Source organism: Poromitra crassiceps, assembly GCF_964638095.1.
Source record: "Poromitra crassiceps genome assembly, chromosome: 16".
Lineage (NCBI taxonomy): Eukaryota > Metazoa > Chordata > Actinopteri > Beryciformes > Melamphaidae > Poromitra > Poromitra crassiceps.
This window is the reverse complement of record NC_139645.1, coordinates 33993489-34018957: the sequence shown is the minus strand read 5'-3', so window position 1 is coordinate 34018957 and position 25469 is coordinate 33993489. Positions and strand designations below refer to the sequence as shown.

Below are 25469 nucleotides of genomic sequence, written 5' to 3'. Positions count from 1 at the left end.
GGATGCGCGCGCCATTATCGCTGCTATAACGATACGATATCCCTGGAATGCGCGTTTTAACGAGCCAGTTACATTTCTTAGAGATTATAGTTTTTGTTTTTATCCATGTTTCTAACAATTGGCCAAGTTAGTAGTTAGTTTATGGGATAGGAATTCTGCCAAATGACAGGCACTAGGCGCCATTTTCGACTTCATTTGGAAGAGAAAATTATCCAGAAATGAAGATTTGATTGACAGCTGCATGTCATGATATGATTGGTTGAAATGGGGTAGAAATTTGATAGTACTGGGTGACGTCAGCAAACTGTAAATTACTGTTATCAATGAAATCTTGAAAAACGAACTTTTGACGTGAAAAAGTGTGAAAAACTAAAGAAATTAGATTGTTGTGATTTGTTTTGCATACATTATTAAATAGGTGCACTGCATACCCAGGTATTTGAACTAAAAGAAAAGAAAAGTCATTCTTGGGTTCAGCTCGACTTTAAGACCCCTTTTGTAACATTCACCAAGTCATAAACACAGGAGAGAAAACTATTTAGATCAGACTTAGAAAATGGATCGCCAAATTATTTTCCTCTCTTGCATCTCAGGGCTTTGTAGATCATGATCCCCCTGAAGATTGTCCATGGTTGCTGTTGGCCCCGCCCCTGCTCCCTGTGTCTATGTGTGTGTGTGTGTGTGTGTGTGTGTGTGTGTGTGTGTGTGGGGTGTGCGTACCTGGTGATGCCGACGTAGGCGATCTCTTGGCGGTTGGTGTTGTTGATGAGCGACAGGCCGAGGTTCTGCAGCGACACGTTGACTTCCTGCTGGAACTGCTCCAGCTCCTCCGCCTGCCGCGCCTTCGTCACCACGGCAACGTCCTCCGTGAACAGCAGCACCCGCTGACGCCCATCCAGGAAGGACACCCAGTGCACCTGAGACAGGCTGTCATACGCAAACTGACCACACTCATCCTGCACAGACACAGAGACAGACAGACACACACACACACACACACACACACAGACAAACAGATTAGATATTTTATTGATTCTTTGCAGGAAATTACTTTGTCACATAATGCAGTGACATTCAAAATCATACATACATATATATATATATATATATATATATATATATATATATATTAGGGGTGTCACGATACACTCAGTTCACGATACGATACGTATCACGATACTGGGTTCACGATAACGATACGATACGATACGATTTTAACAATATTTTTTTAAACTTGAATAATGACAATATATGACTGGAAAAGTAGTATTTTATTTGAAATGCACAAATACGAAACATGCTGTTGTGGGAAATTGTTATTACAATAACAACTAGAAAAAACATGAGATTGGAGATAAGGCTTATCTTGAAATAGAATTAGTTACACCGTCACTTAGATTTACTTTGAACTAAAAGGTTTCTCAGCAGTATAATTTCTCATTATGCATCTTCAGTTTTTCTTCAAACTCAAACAACAAGACTTTTCTTAATCTATTTTTTATGCATCTTCAGTTTTTCCTGTCAAGTAAACAGTTTTGCCAGAAACTCAATTGAATGGTTTCTCTCCTGTATAACTTCTCATGTGTCTCTTCAGAGACTTGTTCAACTGAACTACTTTCCACACATTGAACTTCAACAAACAAAGACGTTTCTTAGTCTATTTTTTGGGAGAAAAAAAAAAAAAAAACTTTTTTTTTTTTTTTTTTTTTTTTTGCGATATGAGATTTCATCTCAACGATACATATCGTGACGTTTTACTATCGCGAAATTTCGTGGGACGATATATTGTGACACCCCTAATATATATATATATATTGTATTGCCCTACATATTTTGGTATTTTTTTGTACTAAAATACTGACTTCTACTAAAATGCTGAATGTGCAAAAATTGACTTGAATATCTAAAATCTAAAAGTAGAAAAATACAAGTGCATAACTGTTACTCCCACAGCCACCGACTAAAAACTAAAAGTATATATGCTGAGAAGTGCATGTATACACAGCATACAATTATTTATAGTGCAAATTGAATAGCCTGATGGCAGCTACGGGGGGGAACATTTTTAAAGTGAGTCAGAAGGGTTTAAGTAAGTGTCTCTTACCTTGACCAGGTCCAGCTGTCCAGAATGTTCACTGCAGCTCCAGCTGAGGGTCCGAACGCCGGCCGGATTCTCCCAAGAAAACCTCTGAGCCTCTCCTGGCTTCAACTGACGAGTCACAGAGGAACCACTGAGAGAGAGACACAGACACACAGAGAGACAGACAGACACACAGACAGAGAGACAGACAGACACACAGACAGACAGACAGACAGACAGACAGACAGATAGAGAGACAGACACACAAACAGACAGAAGGATAGAGAGACAGACAGACAGACAGACAGACAGACAGACAGACAGACAAACAGACAGACAGACAGACAGATAGAGACAGACAGACAGACAGACACACACACAGACAGACAGACACACAGACAGACAGACACACACAGACAGACAGACAGACACACAGACAGACACACAAGACAGACAGACAGACAGACAGACACATTCATATAGAGAAAGATAAATATAGAGATATATATAGAGACAGTGTGGAAACAGTATTCTAACACTAGCCTGGTTAAAACCATCCAGATGTGTGAACTGTTTGGTTCTGTGGATCCGTCTGGACTCAGCGCTGTGCACAGTCATTTCAGTGGGTGGAAGTAGCCAGTCCTTCAGCCAATCAGCATCAGTTCCAGTCAAATCTAAATCCACTCAGAACAACGGCGAAAACATATTTTCTGCTGAGAAACCTCGCTGGTGCAACTCCTGTACTTGTTTAATTGTTGTTATTGTGTCTATTTCTGCAATAACTGCACTTATGGCTGTTTAAACTCAATGAACGTTGATGTTACTGCTCGAGCCGGAGGCAGCCATTCTTACTGCCATGGTTACTGACCTGTCTGTAGCAGACTGTGACCAAGGGCTTGTGGTTACTGACCTGTCTGAAGCACAGGGTGACCGAGGGCCTGTGGTTATTGACAGCCACACACAGTGAAAGACGTTTGCTGGCTACCTCGAGAGAGAATATGCGGGGATGGAGGATAGGGATGGAGGCTAAATTGAAGGCGACGCCGCGTGAGGTAGACTTGGGTGGTGTAACACAGAGGTTCTCAAATGTTTTTCAGCCAAGGACCCCTTACAAGATAGAAAATATACCGGCGACCCCCTCATTCTGATTTGTGATTTTGGGCTAAGCTTAATTGTTTCCACGGTAACGTGCTTGACTTTTAATTTGATAGGTTTGTTATTAGAATGTGATCCATGAACTATTTTAGATTTAAAGCATAAACTATTTTCGTTGAACTATGAAGATTTTGCAAAAAAAAAATATATATATTTTTTTTTTATTACATTACATTTACATTACGTCATTTAGCAGACACTTTTGTTTTGTCCAAAGCGACTTACAATATCACAATTTGTCAACAGTACAGAAAACCACTATGCAACACAATCAATGACAGCCAAGATATTTTGATAGACTAGCACCATGTAGGAAGTAGTTTGAGAAGGAATAAGTAACATGTTTTTATTTTTATTTTTTTATTATTATTATTTTTATTTATTTTTTACCTGAAAACTTTTCGCAGACCCCCTGGCAAAGTGCCACGGACCCCTGGGGGTCCGCGGACCCCCATTTGAGAACCACTGGTGTAACAGTTCACTGGATGAACAGATCCACTTTGGGTAAGTGTTGTACACTTTGTTACTTCCTAAACTTCTCGTCAAAGCCTTCTGACCGTAGTCAGACGGCCCAGTGAATGTTGACAGATCATCATCACTTTTCTTTCAGCAACGAAGCTTGAAACGTTTGCATTGAGGCTGTGTTGTTTTATTACCACTCCGACAGTAACACCATCTTTCTTAAACTCACGTTATCTGTCTGTCTGACTGTCTGACTGACTATCATTTCACATCTTTTCCAGTGTGAAGCTAGCCAGTCTTAACACACCACTTCCTGTTCTTTCTAACCGAATTTCAAAGTAAAATGCCTTTACTTCTTTTAACATAGCCTATATAATACCAAAGCGAAAATAATTAATACAGTGACATGCTAGACATGTAACAACTTAAGTGTAAGGTATTTGGAAAAAAACATAACTAGTAACGTAGTTAGTTACTTTTTGAAAAAGTAATCAGTAAAGTAACTTTTATAATTTTTTTAAGGAGTAATCAGTAATCAGACTGTGACCCAGGGTGTGTGGTTACTGACCTCTGTCTGTAGCAGACTGTGACCCAGGGCGTGTGGTTACTGACCTCTGTCTGTAGCAGACTGTGACCCAGGGTGTGTGGTTACTGACCTGTCTGTAGCAGACTGTGACCCAGGGCCTGTTTTTACTGACCTGTCTGTAGCAGACTGTGACCCAGGGCGTGTTGTTACTGACCTGTCTGTAGCAGACTGTGACCCAGGGCCTGTGGTTACTGACCTCTGTCTGTAGCAGACTGTGACCCAGGGCCTGTGGTTACTGACTTCTGTCTGTAGCAGACTGTGACCCAGGGTGTGTGGTTACTGACCTCTGTCTGTAGCAGACTGTGACCCAGGGTGTGTGGTTACTGACCTCTGTCTGTAGCAGACTGTGACCCAGGGCGTGTGGTTACTGACCTCTGTCTGTAGCAGACTGTGACCCAGGGCGTGTGGTTACTGACCTCTGTCTGTAGCAGACTGTGACCCAGGGCGTGTGGTTACTGACCTCTGTCTGTAGCAGACTGTGACCCAGGGCGTGTGGTTACTGACCTCTGTCTGTAGCAGACTGTGACCCAGGGCGTGTGGTTACTGACCTCTGTCTGTAGCAGACTGTGACCCAGGGCGTGTGGTTACTGACCTCTGTCTGTAGCAGACTGTGACCCAGGGCGTGTGGTTACTGACCTCTGTCTGTAGCAGACTGTGACCCAGGGCGTGTGGTTACTGACCTCTGTCTGTAGCAGACTGTGACCCAGGGCGTGTGGTTGACGATGAGAGCCGGAGCCGCTCCTTCATAGTAGTCAGTGAAGCCGATAACAGTGGAGTGATCTGAGATGTTCACGTCCACGATGATCCCTCCATACTGTGAGAAGAGAGAGAGACAGATATTTGTTATTTTTTTAACCCCCAAAATCAAATGTGCACAATATATTATAATATATTATATTCTATTCTATTCTATTATATTCTATTCTATTATATTATAATATATTATATTATATTTTTGTATAAACTAAAACAGCTTAGTTGGGTTAATTTTTGTTTTTTATTTGGTGTGTTTTATTTTTGGTGTGTTTTTTATATTTTACGATGGAAAATAAATATTTTCTTTTCACCTTTTCCCTGTTGATGATATTGTGTGTGTGTGTGTGTGTGTGTGTGTGTGTGTGTGTGTGTGTGTGTGTGTGTGTGTGTGTGTGAGATTGTGTTTGCGGTGACACACCAAAGAAAACATGATCATCCTGCAATGAAATGTTTGAAATGTTTTATAGTTTTTAGGTGATTGATCTAATTATCTATTAGAAAACATTCCCTTCACTTTCCCTGGCAAAACGATGAGACAAGTAGCTCCACACCCATGCTCCATGCATTCCTACGGGCTTCGGAGATGAACGTATTCCAGTGTGCAAAGATTGATGAGCAGTGCATGTAAACACTGCAGACTAGAGGTCTTCGGGTATGCCCGACCCCCCGAATACCCGAGGCTCCGACCCGGCCGGGTCTGGGTCCATTCAAAAGAAGTGACTCCGGGGGGTCTGGGTCGGTTCCGGTAGCGATTGTCACGGGTCTCGGGGCTCTGACAGTGAAATGCCGGGTCCAATAAGACCCGAGTGGACCCGGCGATCAGCGCTGATCACGAGAGAAACGCATCAAAACAGCACACGTGAGCCTTGTTGTCACAAACTGCAAGTAAATCCATAGAGAAAATAACTAGCAAAGAGCGTTCCCATCTGCAATGAAAATTACTTCCTCGTTTACATGAGGCGCATGTGACCACATGCGGACACATGCGCACACATGCGCCTCAGGCAAACGAGGAAGTGATTTTCGTTGCAGAGAGGTAACCCTCTTGCTGGCTCCTCTCGCTATGGATTTAATTGAAGATGACTGTTTCCCGTACTTTTGGATTATTATTCGATGATCGCATGGTGAGTACACAAGTCACAACATGTATGTGATTGTTTCTAGCGCTGTTGTGTGTGTTTTTGGGCGAAGGAATGGCGGTAGCATAGAGAGTGAGACTGCCACTGTACTATCTAACTAGCGTTAGGCAGCATCAACCAGGGGAGAATGCTATAATAATAGTTAATAAAGATGCACAAAGTTTAATTTGATATACAACTTGTAGCAGTTAACAAGCAACTTTGACGTCGACACCACTAGTCTCTGCCTCGGTATGTCTCGGATCTGAACGGGGCCAGGTCTCAGATTTCTAATAATAGACGGGTCCATTACAGGTTCGGGCACAAATTCCCCAGGTCCATTAGGGGCCGGGTCCGTGATTTTGGACCCGTGAAGACCTCTACTGCAGACTGACCTGGTCCATGCCCAGTAGGGTGCCGTTGTCCTGCTTGTTGAAGAAGAAGGACTTGGAGGAAGATTCAGACCCGACGACTCGAACACAGAGGCGGCCCCCCACGCTCTCCGGCCACAGAGGCAGACACTGAAACACACAACAGACAACAACTGACCGTTGGAAACACACACTGCAACACACAGACAACAACTGACCGTTGGAAACACACTGCAACACACAAGACAACAACTGACAACAATTTTCCTAATTTTCGGACGCAGACCGCCTGCGGGGCGGGCCAACCCGCGGGACCCAGCGGGTTCTGGGGAGGCCGCGCGCATCACTAGCGGAGAAGTAAAGGCAGCGTCCGGCTCACTGACCTCAGTGGAGGCGATGTAGTGCCACCTGGTGGCGGAGGCGTGATCTCCATCTCCCTCCTGCAGCTCGCCCACCTCCAGCTCGTATGAGGACTTGTTGACCAGCGTGAAGAACGGACTCAGGGTCACGATACGGGTCAGGTTAAAGCTGCTCATCTGGATACTCACCCCCACCTGCACGCACACACACAAACACACACATGCACATGCACGTATGCACATGCACACGCACGTACACACACACACACACACACACACACACACACACACACACACACGTCTGATGTAAATAGTTTTCTCTCCTGTGTTTATGACTTAAAGGATAAGTTCACCCAAAAATGAAGATCAAGTCATTACCTACTTACCCCCATGCTGATGAAAGGGCGGGTTTAAGTTGACTTGAACAGATGTGATTTACACCCTGTTTTAGCTGAAATCTTCACTGTAGCCACGGATGTGTGTGTGTGTGTGTGTGTGTGTGTGTGTGTGTGTGTGTGTGGGGGGGGGGGGGGGGGGGGGGGGGTAGCAGGCTGCTACAATGAAGATTTCAGCTAACAACATGGTGTAAATTACATATTTTCAAATCAACTTGGCATCTCAAGGCTTGTGGAGACTTGAATTAAGCCAAAGTGAGGAGTATATGGAGCCCTTTTTTAAAATTTGTAAGTTGGTCACCATCAACTTAAATGGTTTAGGTCAGAGGATGCTGCGACAGCGTTTTGCTGTGAAACTCCACAAATATTTTGCGGACTAAAAACCCTGTCCTTCCATCAGCATGGGGCTGAGTAGATAATAGATCATTATTTGTGGGCGATCTTATGCTTTAAGAACAGGTGACAAACGTTTTACCAGGATAACCTTTCTAAGTTCCTATTTTTTTCCATCTGTGTAGCATATGTAGAATTAAATAGTGTTAAAATATATTGACATTTAGATTTACTAAAGTATGTCCAACAACAAAAATACACAGATGGGGGGAATTCTTGTGTTCCTATAATTTGTATATTCCCATTTGGTCTTGCTACCAGTTCAGTTTGGGAATAACAGACCAGTTTGCCCAACGGTCTGCCTCATACTGCTCATGACACAGACATTAACACACTGTCTCTCTGTCAGACAGACAGACAGACAGAGAGACAGACAGACAGACAAACAGAGAGACAGACAGAGAGACAGACAGACAGACAGAGAGACAGAGAGACAGACAGACAGACAGACAGACAGACAGACAGACAGACAGCACCCTGAGAGGAGGCACTGTATGAGATGTTACCAGGTAGTCCATGGTTGTGGAGGGACAGCGCACACAGCCGTAACTGCCCACCGTGTCCAGAGAGAAGCCGTCTGACCAGGAGGAGGTGGAGACACACAGCTGCAGCTGCACCAGAGGAGGAGAGACACAATGTTAACACACTGTTAGCACACAGCTGTTAACACACTGTTAGCACACAGCTGTTAGCACACAGCGGTTTCCTTGTTTTTTCTTTTAATTTCAAGGATACAGTGGTTTGGTTTCTCTGGTTTATTTGCATACAGTAATCTAGTTTCCGTTTGGTTTGTCTTTGATGGTTTTGTTTTAAGTTTGGTTGATTGCATGTTTACAGGTATTTATACGTTTATATGAGTGCATATATTGTTTTTATAATGAAAGATAAAAAATAATATACTGCTATTAACACGTTCACTGCCGTTGACGAGTCAACTCGTCAAGCAGAAACCAACGGTTGACTGCCAATGACGAGTCAACTCGTCAAAAAAAAAAAAAAAAAAAAAATTGACGGTGGGACGTGGATCGAAGCCCCCTACGTCTCCTATAAAAATATGGGAGCCACCGAACGTGTACAACCCATTCCACCGACCCACTAAGTAGCGACAGTGCTCTCCAGACTAGAGAAAGCGAGCCAAAACTGCAGGGAAAAGCGTGAGGAAACCATTCTCATACTGTAGAATGGTTTGGCGAAAACGCTTTCGCGCTGGCGCACAACGGTGGCGCACAACGGTGGGGGGTTCCAAAAATAGACTGGGTGCAACACACTTTGAAACACGCAGCATAAAGCCCAGAATCGCAAAAGCTTTATCAAAGCTCTCAACCGAAACCCCAAGAAACGAGCGAGCCCCATCCAGGCTCGCCCGACGAGGGGCCGCCAGGCAGCAGACAGGCAGCAGAAACTTGCTTGTGACACACCCGCTGCAGAGCCAAGGAGGGAGGAGGAGAACGCCCACGGAGGGAGGAGTTTGAAGGAGAGGGGGGTGCGGGTGCTGTTATGGAGGAAAATACTGTTCAGAACAAATTGTTTAGATGTCTGATGTCTTTGATGCCAAAAATAAATGGTTAAAGTGACTGTTCTATCGAATTTCACAAAAAGGCATTTTTCTCACCTTTCATTTTCAGACGCTGAAACCATGCTGTATTCAACTGCTAATGCCTACATAACTACTAACTCTACAAACTAACTCTTTTAGACAGAGAAAGCACACATTCTATTAGTTCTTTTGAGATATTTTGTGTTCACAAAATCCTAGCAGAAAATAATCCTCGGCTCTTGAAAGATGAGCCAGAATCCTCAAAAAAAAACCTTGGCAGAAGCTACCTACAGTAAAAAAAAAACTGTTGGCAGTGAATGTGTTAACACATTTTTTTGTGTGTGCTTTTTCTTCTGTTTTTGATTTTCCTTGAACATAATTGCTCCTGCCTGCCATTGCTGCTAAACACGTCACGCCATGCCGCATTGATGCAGTCATTCCTGCAAAAGGAGCCCCGACCAAGTATAGAGACAGTCGGCATGTGTGGGAACGCCCACAAAATGTTAAACGGCTGGCGTGCGAGTGGGGTAAAACCGCCAATATATCTCAATGGGCTGACTCACCAAGGGAAGGTGCTGCGGCTTTAAACTACAGGTTTGGGGGTTCTAGAGCAGAACACAAGACATCTGCTCAGATGTGCGTTTACTGCGGTGGTTAAATCCCTGATCGTCTCTGCCTGGGCCGGGCTAGCAGCTTTGCTGAATGGATAGAACGGGGGATTTACCCCACCCTGACCACGTCCACAGCCAGGCTGAGCCAGCTAACCCAGCGTCTATGACGAGACATCACTTCAACCTGTTGAGTGTAATTTTTTGATTTTCATGAGTTAAGCTGTAATCATCCAAATTAAAAGTAATGAATCTAGAATATATGAAAGTTTCACTTTTTGAATTAAATCATGAAAAAAAAAAACGTTTTATATATATATTTTTTTAGATGCACCTGTATGCCGGTCTCCCTTCAAGCTGTGTCAGATCCTTGAAATGACTTATGATTGGTATTGTGTCATTATCCTAACCTCTTCCAAGTATTTTCCTATTGACTTTCATCTGTGTTTTTTGGAGTCCAGTACTGATCTTGTTTTTTTTCTTGCTTCCCAGGAATCCTGATTTCCTGCCTGACAGCCCGCACAACATTTTGTTAATAAATCCTTTGGGTTTGTTCAACCACCGACAAGTGTCTGCATTTTGACTTCCACCTGGGTCGTGCTAACAGGCCTACCTTGCTCTTGCTGAACAGGGCCTTCTTCCTGAAGGAGAAGAGCACCACATCTCGGTAGTCTGCGGGGTGTTTGACGGACAGCTCGTCGGCGCGGTACTGCAGCACGCGCGACGTCTTGTTGATGATCCAGTACGGGCTGAAGACCGACAGCAGCAGGCGGCCGTGCGCTCTCGTCACATGCACGCTCACGTCGGCCGTCAGCCGGGGGTCCGAGTCGCAGGTGAAGGAGACGGGGAAGAACTCGGGCAGGTCCGGGTCCACGCGCACGTGGCCGTGCCAGTCACGGCCCTGGTACTGAGCCAGCACCAGCTCCATCATCTCTCCAGAGATACGAGCGTTCAGGATGTCAGAGGAGCTGCCCTCCTGCAGCTCATAGAACTCTGCTGAACCCTGGGGAGGCGATTATAAAAACACTAACCCTTAGATTTACACATCAGAGTCAATTAGAATAGTTTCAATTAACTCACTACGGAAGTCCAGAGAGGCAAGTTGTTGTACATATAAAATCAATTACAAAAAATACAATATAATCATCATTGAATGTGAAGGAGAATTGCCTAAAAACCCTCCAGGAACTTAAGTGTGGCATTCTCCAGGTAGCATATTATTATAATAAATACTAAGTGAGAAAACAAAACAAATCTAGGAAATTCTGAGCTTAATATTAATATTAATTATTAAATAAGTACCTATTACAAAGGCAAACCTGGCAAAAAAATAAATTTAGAAAAATGATCCTGGCAAAAACCTTTCCCCACCTGTTCTTAACTCATAAACACAGGAGAGAAAACTATTCAGATCAGACTTGGCAGTATGTGTGGTGAGCGTACCTCCAGCAGGTAGCGCAGCGTGTAGGGCAGCAGGTTGCGCAGCGTGGCCACAGGGTGCAGGTGGATGATGTAGGCGGGGTCCCAGTCCTCCTCTCTGGTGGTGGTGATGTGCTGCAGGCTGTGCCAGCATGTTGAGGCTCAGAGGCAGGAAGCTGCTGTCTGTGGCCGGGCAGCGCAGCACAGAGCGCACCTCAGAGCTGCGGTGCACCTGCTCCTTCCACGACACGCAGGTGGAGGAGGCTCCGTAGAGCCCCTCCAGATGGCCTGCCGGGCGCACAAACAGCTGGGCCTTGGGGAGGGGAGGGTGTAGGCAGAGGTCACCCATACTGAATAAAATCAATCAATCAATCAATCAATCAATACTCACTAACGCCTGCCTGCAGGGCTGCAAGGCTAAAGCCCATGGTACACCAATCAAATGTCCTACAACGGAAAATGTCTCCAAACAAGGACAGACAGCCATGGCACACCAAACAAACATCTGTGTTTCTTTCATGTGCCATGGACTTAAAACTGTCTGAAGCAGGCAGAAAACATTTCTGTCTGCTGGACACAAAAGTTGAGGATTTACGGTCTGCTTTACAGTTTCACCTGGAAACAAATACATATACATATACATATACAGATCCTTTCCAAAAAAATATATATATCATGAAAAGTTATTTTTTTTCCATAATTCCTTTCAAAAAGTGAAACTTTCATAGATTATAGATTCATTACACACACAGTGAAATATTTCTAGCCTTTATTTGTTTCATTTTTCATAATTTTGGCCTACAGCTCCAGAAAACCCCCCCAAACAGTATTTCAAGAAATTAGAATAGTGTGAAGAAAATCAGCAGTTACTTCTCAGTTATGACTGACTCCAGCCTCAGTCCACTCCCTCTGAATCTCCGACAAATATTTGAATCGTCTTTGCTTGACAAACTGCTGAAGCCCACGTTCATCCATGGTATTGCCATGATATTCTAATTTTTTGGAAAGGATCTGTATATGAAGAGTTCATTTGCAAAAACAGGTATCTTCATTTGGATTTTTTATCATTTTATTTTATATATGGATGTGTTTATACGGTAATTTATTTATTTTTGGGGAATTTGTATTATCAATCATAACTCAAACATATTCATCTGATAATTTTCACATAAATCACCTCAATAATGTTTTCTATGTGCACTCCAGGGAGTATCAAACAGGTGTTGTTGTTCATTTTAACACATTCACTGCCAACAACGTGTAAACACGTTTTCAGAATCCAGCTGTTGACTGCCAACAACGTGTAAACACGTCCTTGGCATCGATTTTTTTTTTTTAACGGGGGGTTGTGCATCTAACCCTTTTACATATCTTATATAAGTATTGGACGTGTACAACGTGTACAACCCATTCCACCGACCCACTAAGTGGCGACAAGGAAGTAGGAAGGCAAGCAAAAAGCAGTGTGATCCATTTCCATTCTCATGAAAATGGATTGGCGGAGGCGCTTTCGTTTTCGCGTTGATTGCTGGCGGTGCGGGATTGCAAACTTGCATCGTGGATTGCGGATGGAGCACACTTTGAGGCACGCAGCGTAAATATGACCAGAGTCGCAGGGGCTTCATCGGAGCTCTCGGCCAGGGCTCCGAGAGGCGGGCGAGTCCAGCCGGGCTTCCTCGGGGAGCGGCCACGCAGACAGGCACAGCCAGGCACAGCGGCAGCGGGGCAGTGAGGCTGGTGACAAGCAGCAGGCCATTTTGCCTTGCAAAATATAGCACCAAATTGGAAACAGCCATAAAAGGCTTTTAGAATGGGATTTTCAACCCATTCTTTTTTGTTTCTTTTTCGCTCTAATTTAGAGTAATTTAATTTCTATTCAGAAATTTATTTGAGAGGTCGAGAGTATGAGAAAGTGAATTTGCACAGGTAGGAAAGTGCTTGTTACACGGCGCTGCAGCCAAGAAGAACGCCCACGGAGGGAGGAGTTGAAGCAACTCTCCCTCTCGCTCTCTCCCTCTCTCTCTCTCTCTCTCTCTCGCTCTCTCTCTCTCCCTCCCTCCCTCTCTCTCTCTCTCTCTCTCTCTCTCCCTCTCCCCCTCTCACTAGGATTAAACCTAGTGCGTCTCCCTCCCGAGAGGGAGGGAGAGAGAGAGAGGGAGGGAGAGCGGGAGGGAGAGAGAGAGAGAGAGAGAGAGAGAGAGAGGGAGGGAGAGCGAGAGGGAGGGAGAGAGAGAGAGCGAGAGGGGGAGGGAGAGAGAGAGAGAGAGAGCCAAAAATGAATGGTTAAAGTGACTGTTCTATCCAATTTCACAAAAAGCCGTTTATCTCTGAATATTTTTTCTGACGCTAAAACCATGCTGTATTCAACTGCTAATGCTTACATAACTACTAACTCTACAAACTAACTCTTTTAGACAGAGAAAGTACACATTCTATTAGTACTTTTGAGATATTGTATGTTCACAAAGTCCAAGCTGAAACGAATCCTCGGCTCTTGTAAAATGAGCCAGAATCCTCAAAAAACGGCTTGGCAGAAGCTACCTACAGCAAAAAAAAAACGGCTGGCAGTCAATGTGTTAAGAATGGCGTTTAACCTGTTTTTGCAAATGAACTCTTCATTTATACACATACATTTTCAAATTCTGACAAACATCTGTCATTGATCTGCACAGTATAACACAAAGTCATTCTGAACAATGAAATTCTTAGGACAAGGCAAGCAACAACTACATGTGGTTACTACAACTGCTGTTTCATGTGGGTTTATGGTCCAGAGCAAACTATGACTGGAATCTGGAACAGAACGTATTTTTGCGACGCCCGTCCGATATCCGATGTGTGAATTACATCAGTATCGGCACCCAAAACTGATATCCTGATATCCCATCACTAATCTGGATCGTACTGTATATACCTGTAGGTTTCCAAGGCGACGTGGAACTCTTTCTCGGGCTCGGCGACTCCGAGCGTCAGCAGGCTGCTGGAGGACGGACAGTACTTCAGGATGGAGAAGGGCACCGAGAAATGATTCTTTATCTGGAAGCAGAGGCAGAGGTCTCAGCAGAATTATTACCATTATCTTCCTTTCTATTTTCAAGGTTCTCAATGCATTCCAGAGAACTGAGTACATCACATTGACCTGAGAAAGTATATCAGACTATAACTAAACAGCGAACATGAATGACTGAAGTGTTACAAATTGAACTAGAGGGTATACCTCCGCCGCGGCCTGTTACGCCCCCTTGTGGCTAGTGGGCGTGGAAAGTTAATCACTTCTAAGTTGGCACATAACCAACCTTTCTGCCAAGTTTCGTGCAAATCTGTTCAGAACTTTTTGGATCACATTGGGTTTGATACCCCTGTGGCCTTTAAGGGTTAAAGTGAAGCAGACTGAACCGACCTGTAGCGGCGAGCGGACGGTGATGACCTTGTTCCCCTGGATGGCGTCGACCTGGAGCACCACGGACACGGCCTGCTGCAGCTGCGCCCCGCGCACGTTATACAGCCGCCTGCCCGGCTTGTCCAGAGCGATGTTACAGATCTCACTGTAACCTGAAGGAACTACAGGGAGGACACAACATATTTTACCTGTTTAAATAAAGGCAAAGGTAAACAAAATAAAAATGTATTCACATATAAAGATGTATTTATAGAGGGAGGCACACCCAGACTCCCACCTCGGCCTCCTTCCCTTCCTCAGCCTTACAAAATAAATCACCGGATTTGATTTATCTCTCGCCTCTCAAGGCGTCCATAATAGTCATAGTCAAGTTAAGTAAATGATGAAACTGCGGCCAGATAACCTTCACAAACTTATAGACTTATATGATTTTGAAGCGTTTTCTGAAAATCCATTACCACCTGTTTTCCCTACCATTATGAGGCTCAGTTTTGGGCAGCACCAGTAAGCCGAATGAATGTCAAATCAATGCTGGTCCCCAGTGGCAGTCAGCAGGGCAAAGGTTTGTCTTTTTGGGTGTTGTTTATTTATTAGCTGCTGTGGCTTTTCCACATGTTTGTACACAGATATGGTCATAATAATGGTCCAAAATGAAGTAGCCACCAAGCAGCCCCTGACGACACAGCCCCTAAGCCCTCCAAAAAGCCAGGGAAAACCCTGCATCTACTGAAAGAAGTATACATGGCACTATATGTGGCGTACAAAATCCAAGTCCAGACACATTATCAGACGGGCTAGAACATGAAAAGCACTATATGTGTGTCGTGTATAAAATGAGAATGTGTATGTGAGTCTGGAGCCGACTGACTGACTGACCGATGGTGAGGTTGAAGAGGCAGCTCTCCTGGCGCTGCAGGGTGGACAGTTTGCCCCGGGACGATGAGGCGGACGCTGAGTGCTCCAGGTCCACGCTCTGGCCCACCGCCACCTCGTGCAGCTTCCCCCGCGCCGCCGCCGCATCCACCAGACGCAGGTTGGCGCCGTGCTGCACGATAAGCGGGATCCCCAGGGCGTTCCAGATGGTGAACGGGGCTTTCTCCTTCACAGAGTAGTCGAAGGTGGAGGCCGTTCCTTCAGAGAACGCCTGGGCAAAAACAAGAATGTGTCTGTCCGGCTCCTCTCTAACTCCAGAGTGATCCAGCGTACAGCCAGCTCATACATCTTTCAAAATGTGTTCTAAACGTGTTTATCATTTTTCCAACCCAGTTTAGATGAAATGCACAGACTTCTCAGTAGGAACGGTTATCTTAGCTGTTGGCACAAATGTGTTGCTGTTTCTAGCGGCCGGAAAATCGGTTATTGCAGCTTGCGGTTATTTGCAGCTTACCCCTCTCTACCTGAGCATTGTGGGTCAGTGTTGAGGTTGAGGCTTACCTTGGAGGATGGTGAAGACACCGAGGATGAGGCTTACCTTGGAGGTTGGTGAAGACACTGAGGATGAGGCTTACCTTGGAGAGGTTGGCGAATACATTGAGGTAGAGTCTTACCTTGGAGAGGTTGGTGAAGACCTTGAGGAGGAGTCTTACCTTGGAGAGGTTGGTGAAGACCTTGAGGAGGAGTCTTACCTTGGAGAGTTTGGTGAAGATGTTGAGGTAGAGTCTTACCTTGGAGAGGTTGGTAAAGACTTTGAGGTAGTCTTACCTTGGAGAGGTTGGTGAAGACTTTGAGGTGGAGCCTTACCTTAGAGAGGTTGGTGAAGACATTGAGGTAGAGTCTTACCATGGAGGTTGGTGAAGACGTTCAGGTAGGGCCTTACCCTGGAGCTGGAGGTTGGTGAAGACGTTGAGGTAGAGAGTCTTACCTTGGAGAGGTTGGTGAAGACGTTGAGGCAGGATTGCGACACAGTGATGTTCATGGTGTCTTTGGAGCAGATGGTGATGGCAGTGCGAGGTTCAGGGAGAACGATGAAGTCGTCTCCAGGAACTGGACTCTTGTCCTGGACCGGGTTGTTCTTCATCTGCAGGACCAAACATATCAGACACTGGGTCAGATCCACACTCAGTTTGGACACAAAGAATGCAGAATAATTCACCCAGATCAAGAGTGAAGACATGGAATGCCTTAATATAGACCTTTATACAGTATAAAGCAGTGTGTTTGTGTCAGTGTGTGTTGTGTCAGCAGTCTCTAACACTGCTGTCTGTCTCCACAGTGTTAGCTTAAACAGACACAGTGTTAGTTCTGCTAGCGGAAACAGAAGCTAACTGCTAAGAGTCTCACCTCCAGCATGAGGTTCCACCTGCGTTTCCCACCATCCACTCTCTCTATCAGTGGCTCCCAGACTGCATGGCTCTCATTAAAGTAGTTTACCTGCAGACACACAGGACATATTATTATATCATTATTTATACATTCAACTTCTGGATTGCTGACAAGACTGTTAGGATCAAGATAAGGGGCGGACTGGGATCATAATTCAGGCCGGGCATTAGTTACCAAGCAGGCCAGGCCGACATGGGCCGATGTGCGGTTGAAAAATTTGGGCTGTTTGAAGCCCAATTTGGGTCGTTTGAAGCAAGATTTAGTGAATATAATCCTAACGCGATGATACATGTTACCTATTTGTTCACTAATAGAAACATCAACATTGCCTAGATAACTGCAAGTATAATATGAAGAAGTAAAACCAAAAATACAAACGCTTCACAGCAAACTTAATTTCAGGAAGAGTGATCAGATCGGGCATACTGCATTATTCTCCACAGGCTTAAAGGCCGGGTTTACCGTGGGGAACATGAATATATATTAATTCTTAAAAAATCTTAAATTTTGAATCCGTTGAAATTTTTGAAATTGCTTGTTCACAGCCAGAGAAAAAAAAAAATGAAAAAAAAAAAAAAAAAAAAAAAAAAAAATGGGCCAGGTGACGCGTTTCGACGCGAAACGCGTCACCTGGCCCAATTTTTTTTTTTTTTTTTTTTTTTTTTTTTCATTTTTTTTTTTCTCTGGCTGTGAACAAGCAATTTCAAAAATTTCAACGGATTCAAAATTTAAGATTTTTTAAGAATTAATATATATTCATGTTCCCCACGGTAAACCCGGCCTTTAAGAACTACACATCATAACAATAATAATAAACATATTGACATATTCTCAGTTTCATTAATCATCTTCCTGTTTAAGCAAGCCCCTAACATTAAAGACATGGTAGTGTGTTCTGCTCAAGCTCCAACCTTTGTTTCTGAAAAATTAGGTTTTAGTCTCTATAGCCTATAGCCAAGTGTTGAGCAATGCTCAAGGCTCCAACACAAGAGTCCAGAAATGAATGAGTGACATCACGGTGGCTCTTTTTTTGCATGCCAGGCCAGGCCAGGCCACCGGGCATCGGCCTGACGTGCCCGATTATGCAGTCCGCGCCTGATCAAGATGAGAACAACATTGTTTATTACAAGGCTTTGTTGAATATCAATCAACAAACTACTTTTTTTCACGTTTGTGTCTTTATCATGCAATCAAACAGAATAGGTTTGAGAGCATCACTGCAATATTTGTTTTTATTTCAAGTAAAATAAGTGATTAAAATATATTAATGTGATGTATTAACTAAAGCAAATCCATCTCATGTCACATGATGACGCATCATGAGTGAGCTAACAATGGCTGCGCAGCCCGATTCACTGCCTGGGTTTTTCCCTGAGACAGTAAAATGTGAGTGATCCCCACAGTCACCTCCAGCGTCATGTCTGCGTTTAGGTGCAGCAGGGAGGACCAGTTCCTGGCCGAGCCGCTGAAGGAAGACTCAGCCAGCAGCAACGGGACGGTCCTGTGGCCCAGCCCCGAGTCCAGAGTCACCTGGACCACCTGTCAAAGACAACACACGTTACACAGAGCATACTGAACTACACAGGCCCGAGTCTAAAGTCACCTGGACCACCTGTCAAAGACAACACACACGTTACACAGAGCATACTGAACTACACAGGCCCCGAGTCCAGAGTCACCTGGACCACCTGTCAAAGACAACACACACGTTACACAGAGCATACTGAACTACACAGGCCTGAGTCTAAAGTCACCTGGACCACCTGTCAAAGACAACACACATGTTACACAGAGCATACTGAACTACACAGGCCCGAGTCCACAGTCACCTGGACCACCTGTCAAAGACAACACACACGTTACACAGAGCATACTGAACTACACAGGCCTGAGTCTAAAGTCACCTGGACTACCTGCCAAAGACAACACACACGTTACACAGAGCATACTGAACTACACAGGCCTGAGTCCAGAGTCACCTGGACCACCTGTCAAAGACAACACACACGATACACAGAGCATACTGAACTACACAGCCCCGAGTCTAAAGTCACCTGGACCACCTGTCAAAGACAACACACACGTTACACAGAGCATACTGAACTACACAGGCCTGAGTCTAAAGTCACCTGGACTACCTGCCAAAGACAACACACACGTTACACAGAGCATACTGAACTACACAGGCCTGAGTCCAGAGTCACCTGGACCACCTGTCAAAGACAACACACACGATACACAGAGCATACTGAACTCCACAGCCCCGAGTCCACAGTCACCTGGACCACCTGTCAAAGACAACACACACATTACACAGGGCATACTGAACTACACAAGCCTGAGTCCACAGTCACCTGGACTCTGTGTTGTAGTACTTGAGTCCAGGACTCGGACCAGAGTCCAATTTTCAGGAGTCGTGATTCGACTTGGACTTGAGGCACTGATGACTCGGACTTGGACTCAAGCATTCATGCATTTGGACTCGGACGTTGGAGACAACGACTCGCCGGTCGGACTTGTTAACTGATAAAGACCATTTTTTGTCAATTAAGCATCGATGGGAGTGAGCGCTGATCGCCTCGTGTCGCCACTGAGGACTCAAGAGGATATAAACGTGGCACCTTGACGTCGACGGCGAAGCTCTCTCCCTGGTTGCGTGCGTCCGGCTCGGTGAAGCTCTCCGTGGCCTCGGTGGCCTGGTCCACCCCCAGGAACCAGTAGTTACAGGCGTAGATGTTCATGACAGACCACAGGTCTGTGACGCCGGGCCGCGCCTCCTGGCTCTGCTCGCTCTGAGGCTTGGCCGTCATGGCCGCCGTTATCGTCATCACCGTGTTCAAGATGACCGGAGAGATCTGCAGCAGAGGAGTTCACAGGAGTTAACCTCAAAGGTTCTGCCACACAGCAGCTTTCTCTCATCCTGCTCTCTGGGTGAAGGTTGTTAATAAAGGAGTTGATGGTCTCAATCACTAGTTTCAAGTCTTCTTCAATACAGCATGATGTTCATTTAGTAAATTCTTTATTCAATTCTTTATGTTGGAGTTTACGTATTTTCCTTTTGCTGAAGTCTATTGGACTGTTATGTTTACTGTTTTTTTTCATTTTATGTATCGTTTTAACGGTTTGAAATAAATCGTTTCAATCAATCAATCAATCAATTTAGTAAATTATGGACCCTAGAAGATAAAGCGGACAACACTTTTGGGTGTGATTGACAGGTCACCTGTCCAGTGATCGCACAGCTCGCTGATCACTTGTCCAAATTCACATCACTTCTGTCTCCAAATAACCAAGATGGCGACGGTGAAAATGCTAACCTCCAGACTTCCAAACACAAGTCTAAAAACCAATAGGTGATGATGTCACGGTAGCTTTTTATACAGTCTATGTTTAATTTACATGTTACTACAAACTATAACAAAGCCAGCCTTCAGAGACTGCAAGTGGCATAATGATGCTCTGAGAATACTGCTAAAAAGGCCCAGATGGACTAGTGCGAGTGAGATGTTTGTGAGTGCTGGAGTAAACACACTGCAAGCTGTCTTGAGAAATGTACCGGCTAAATGATTCAGAAAATCAACTTGTGGTGGTGCTGGTGAACATTGCGTACAGTGCCACACGCTGCACGTCTCAGCTTTGGGAGCACTGGTATAGGTGTCTTTTAAAATGAGTCACTAGACTATTTTTATTTTGTGTTTTCTTTTAATCTTTTTTGTATTATGTGTATTTGACTGTATTTTTGTATGGACCTCGAGTCTGCAATAAAGTCTATCTATCTATCTATCTATCTATCTATAACAAACACCAGGAGTTTACCCATATCCAACGTTGTTTTTACTCCTGGCCTTTGTTTCATTATCAGTTATTTTAAATGACTACCGGCCACTTTTGGAGGAAATGCATCTATCCATCTACCTATCTATACATACTATCATACATATAAATAAGATACATTTCAGCTGAAAGTACCTTGACGAAGACTTCCTCCACTGTCACAAAGCCGGTCAGTGGTTGGTTGGGCTGGCTTTTGGTTTCCAAAGCGACTGAGCAAGGCCTCAACACCTATTGGCAAAGAATGACATTTCTATCAGTCAATATACTATTGGATTTGCAAAGTAACACAACTCTTTGACTGCATAATAAAGTAGAGCAGGAATGATGTATTGTTGTAGGTTAACCCAGAAGTTAGCATTGTGCTGGTTCCCTCGTGTGGAAGCCAATGGCATTTTTCTATAGGGATTTTTGGTTAGGTGCCTGAAATAAGATCTGTGGTTAACAGACGTTTATGAAACTGAGACCTTTGTGTTCAACACGATAACCTTCACAAATGATCACCACATTTTTGAAGCGTAAATCTGATTTTCAGAAAACACTTCAAAAATTATAAAGTGGTGTTCAATTGTGAAGATGATCTTGCTGAACACAAAGGTGTTTGTTTCATAAACTGTTGTTAAGCACAGACGTTATTTCAGTCATTTAACCAAAATCCCCATAGAAAAACACCATTGACTTCCAGACGGGTTTTAGGACTCATCCCTGTGGCTCCATAAAGACAGAGAAATAACTCCATGTCTCTCTGTGTGTGTGTGTGTGTGTGTCTCTGTGTGTGTGTGTGTGTGTGTGTGTGTGTGTGTGTGTGTGTGTGTGTGTGTGTGTGCATATGTGTGTGCGTGGGTGAGTGTGTGTGTGTGTGTGTCTCTGTGTGTGTGCGTACGTGTGTGCAGGGGCGGACTGCATAATCGGGCACGTCGGGCAAATGCCCGGTGGCCTGGCCTGCAAAAAAAAAAAAAAATCGTGTGCCCGCAGTCAGGCCACTCACTGAACAGCAGGCCAGGCGCCGCCTACTGGTTTACTAGTGGTTTTATTACTTTATTCAGGGTTAAAGTGGGTGCATCTCATTGTAAAGTTGGACTTGGCCCAAATTGGGCTTCAAACTAGAGCTGTCGAAAATAATCGATTCAGAGATGCATCGTGATGCTTAACACCTTGATTGCCAGCGACGAGTGTACTCGTCAAACACAATCCAGCTGTTAACTGCCAGCGACGAGTGTACTCGTCAAAAAAAATCGATTTTTTTTTTTTGACGGTAGGTTGTGCATCTAAGCCTTTTACATCTCTTATATAGGTATTGGACGTGTACAACGTGTACAACCCATTCCACCGACCCACTAAGTGGCGACAAGGAAGGAGGAAGGCAAGCAAAAAGCAGTGTGACTGAAGCCATTCTCATGAAGGTGGATTGGCGAAGGCGCTTTCATTTTCGCGCTGATTGCTGGCGGTGCGGGATTGCAGATTTGCATAGTGGATTGCGGGTGGGACACACTTTGAAACACGCAGCATAATATGACCAGAATCGCAAAAGCTTCATCAAAGCCCTCAACCAAAACTCCAAGACGCGAGCGAGTCCAACCAGACTTCCTCAAAGAGCGGCCGCACAGACAGGCACACACCCGCACAGCAGCAGCAAAGCAATGGTGACAAGCGGGGACTGCCCCCTAGTCCGACACCAAATTGGAAACAAATCCCATTCTAAAAGGCTTTTAGAATGGGATTTTCAACCCATTCTTTTTTGTTTCTTTTTCGCTATAATTTAGAGTAATTTAATTTCTATTCAGAAATTTATTTGAGAGGTCGAGAGTATGAGAAAGTGCATTTGCAAAGGTAGGAAAGTGCTTGTGACACCGCTGCAGCAAAAAAGAACGCCCACAGGAGGGAGGAGTTGAGCAGAGGGAAGTTTACTGCTGTTATGGAGGAAATTACTGTTCAAACTATTGTTTAGGTCTTACTGATGCCAAAAATGAATGGTTAAAGTGACTGTTCTATCGAATTTCACAAAAAGCCGTTTATCTCTAAATATTTTTTCTGATGCTGAAACCATGCTGTATTCAAGTGCTAATGCTTACATAACTACTAACTCTACAAACTAACTCTTTTAGACAGAGAAAGCACACATTCTATTAGTTCTTTTTAGATGATTGGTGTTCACGAAGTCGTAACAGAAGAGAAACCTCGGCTCTTGTAAAATGAGCCTAGAATCCTCAAAAAAAACCCTGGCAGAAGCTACCTACAGCAAGAAAAAAATGGCTGGCAGTCAATGTGTTAATAGGACGATTCTGAATCGATGCTGCTAGGTTACATAATCGATTTTTTACGTTAAAAATAAAACATGTTCCCGTTTATGCTTCTTGTCTGTTGTGCCAAGGACAATAAAGTTATGTTCAAATGCAGCGTTGGATTGTGGGTGAAGGACACGCGCTCGCCACTCGCCAGCACAGTCGCGGATCAACATGGCGGAGGGAGGCAGTAGATCTGCGTTAAAAAAGCCACACAACTTAAAAGCCGACATTTGGGAGCATTTTGGATTTCAGGAAGTCTCCGGCACGCGACAACTGGATAAGAGGCATGCAATTTGCAAAACGTGTGAGGCCAAAATTAAATATTTCGGCAACACAACCAACTTAAGGAACCACATTAGCCGATGGCACTCGGAGCTAACGTTAGCGAAGGCTAACAAGAGAACCGCAATACTGACCTAGCACAACCACGGATCGACGAGTCAGTGAGACACATGCCGTCTACGTCTGAGAGAGCCCAGAGGATAACGCGATGTATTGGAGCTTTCGTAGCTAAAGACTTAAGGCCGTATAGCGTCGTCCAGAACGCCGGGTTTCGCCAGCTGGTAAAGGCCCTGGAACCACGGTACAAAATCCCATCCCGCCAAACGATTGCAGACACGGTTGTTCCGGCGTTGTACAGAGACACAAAAGCAGAGGTGATAGAGTCAATGGGGGAAGCCACATGCCGTGTAGCAATCACATGCGATTCCTGGACTTCCATGGCGACCGAGTCCTATCTAACGGTAACGGCACATTACATTAATGACCAGTGGGAATTGATGTCACATGTGCTGCAAACAAGAGCGGTTTTTGAGAGCCACACTGGTTTTCATCTGGCTGAGGTTCTGTCTGGTGTAGTGGATGAGTGGCAGCTAAAAGAGAAGGCTGTTGTGCTAGTGACAGATAACGCATCAAATATGATCGTGGCTGCCCAAGTTGGGAAATTCCCCCACGTGAGGTGCTTTGCACATACTCTCAACCTGGCATCTCAGCGGGCGCTTAATGTGGCTCCAGTCGCCAAGCTCATGGCCAGAATCCGACGCATATCCACTTACTTCCATCGCAGCGCTACTGCCAGCCACCAGCTAAAAGAGATGCAAAAGCTTCTCCACATCAAGCCTCAGAAGCTGAAGATTGATGTTCTCACAAGGTGGAACAGTGCCTATGAAATGACTCAGAGGTTCTTGGAACAACAGCCAGCCATCACCGCCACTTTGCTCTCCCCTGCGATCAGAAGATCAGAGTCTGACCTATCCACTCTGACTGAAACAGATGTGACAAATGCAGAGGACATCGTGAAGACCTTGAAGCCCATGTATGATGTCACACTACTGATGTCAGTAGAAGAAAACCCTACTGTCTGCCTCATTGCTCCACTAAAGGCTCAGCTAATCCAGGAGATGTCAGACACCACTGGAGACACACATATGAATCAAGAGGTCAAGCGGGCCATCAAGACAGATTTGCAGAAACGGTACAACAGTGATGCAGAAAAGAAGATGCTGCATACAGCCTCAGCCATGGATCCTCGCTTTAAGGCACTGCATTTTCTCACAGAGGAAGAGAAACTGGTGGTCTACAGCACAGTGGCCGATGAAGCTGCAGCCTTGGAGGTAAATTTAACTGTTTAATGTTAAAACCTCATTTATATAAATTAAAACAATGAGTAACTTTTAAAAGACTGAAAAAACAGTTATCCTAGTAGTTGTGAGATTGCAATCTGCTCCATTGGTTGAGAAAGTGCTAACTGTTGGTTGGTTTGCTATTCTTTTTTTATTCAAACACAGAATGAGAGGACAGCCAGGACAGAAGCGGCAGATGCACCTAGAGAATCAGAATCTGAAAGAGGTTTGTTTCTGCTTTGTCTATAATATATACTGTATTGTATTTCTGTGTTGTTATTGGAAATGCTTTAGATTAACTAACATCTATGTGTTATGAAACATGCATGACAAAGCCATTCATACCCATCCACAGATATGTTAAGCTAACCCTTTAAAAATAAATAAATATATGTATGTATATGTATATATATATATATATATATATATATATATATGCACACACACACACACACACACACACACACACACACACACACACACACACACACACACACACACACACACACACACAGTGTGTGTTATCCTCTGGGATCATATAATGTAAAGTTATATTGCTTTTAAAATCCCTAATAAAAACCTTGTTTTGTTTTATCTCCATGTGCATCTTCAGATGATGTGCTGACCGACGTGCCTGTGGTGGAGGACTCGGAGCCAGACAACGAAATGCCAACTACCTCTCACCCTGCTCCGAAGAGAAAGGCCTCTACACTCCTTTTGAGTTTGCTGGGACAATCTTTCAGGGACATTGAACAAGGTACAGCACCACC

The 25469-nt window shown here is 44.4% G+C and overlaps 1 pseudogene across 1 annotated transcript in view; it reads right to left on the bottom strand.

Moving 5' to 3' along the window:
- LOC310791602 (intermembrane lipid transfer protein VPS13C-like) overlaps nucleotides 1–25469 on the bottom strand; it is a 98344-nt pseudogene that overhangs the window by 40185 nt on the left and 32690 nt on the right. The window contains exons 28-43 of the transcript in view: nucleotides 20931–21023; nucleotides 19583–19816; nucleotides 18369–18500; nucleotides 16920–17009; nucleotides 16501–16656; nucleotides 15516–15783; nucleotides 14640–14800; nucleotides 14154–14275; nucleotides 11264–11589; nucleotides 10434–10823; nucleotides 8182–8286; nucleotides 6912–7082; nucleotides 6553–6678; nucleotides 4964–5097; nucleotides 2105–2231; nucleotides 721–956 (exon numbers count right to left, since the gene is read on the bottom strand). The product of the transcript in view is annotated as an intermembrane lipid transfer protein VPS13C-like (transcript). The remainder of the gene's footprint in view (nucleotides 1–720; nucleotides 957–2104; nucleotides 2232–4963; nucleotides 5098–6552; nucleotides 6679–6911; nucleotides 7083–8181; nucleotides 8287–10433; nucleotides 10824–11263; nucleotides 11590–14153; nucleotides 14276–14639; nucleotides 14801–15515; nucleotides 15784–16500; nucleotides 16657–16919; nucleotides 17010–18368; nucleotides 18501–19582; nucleotides 19817–20930; nucleotides 21024–25469) is intronic.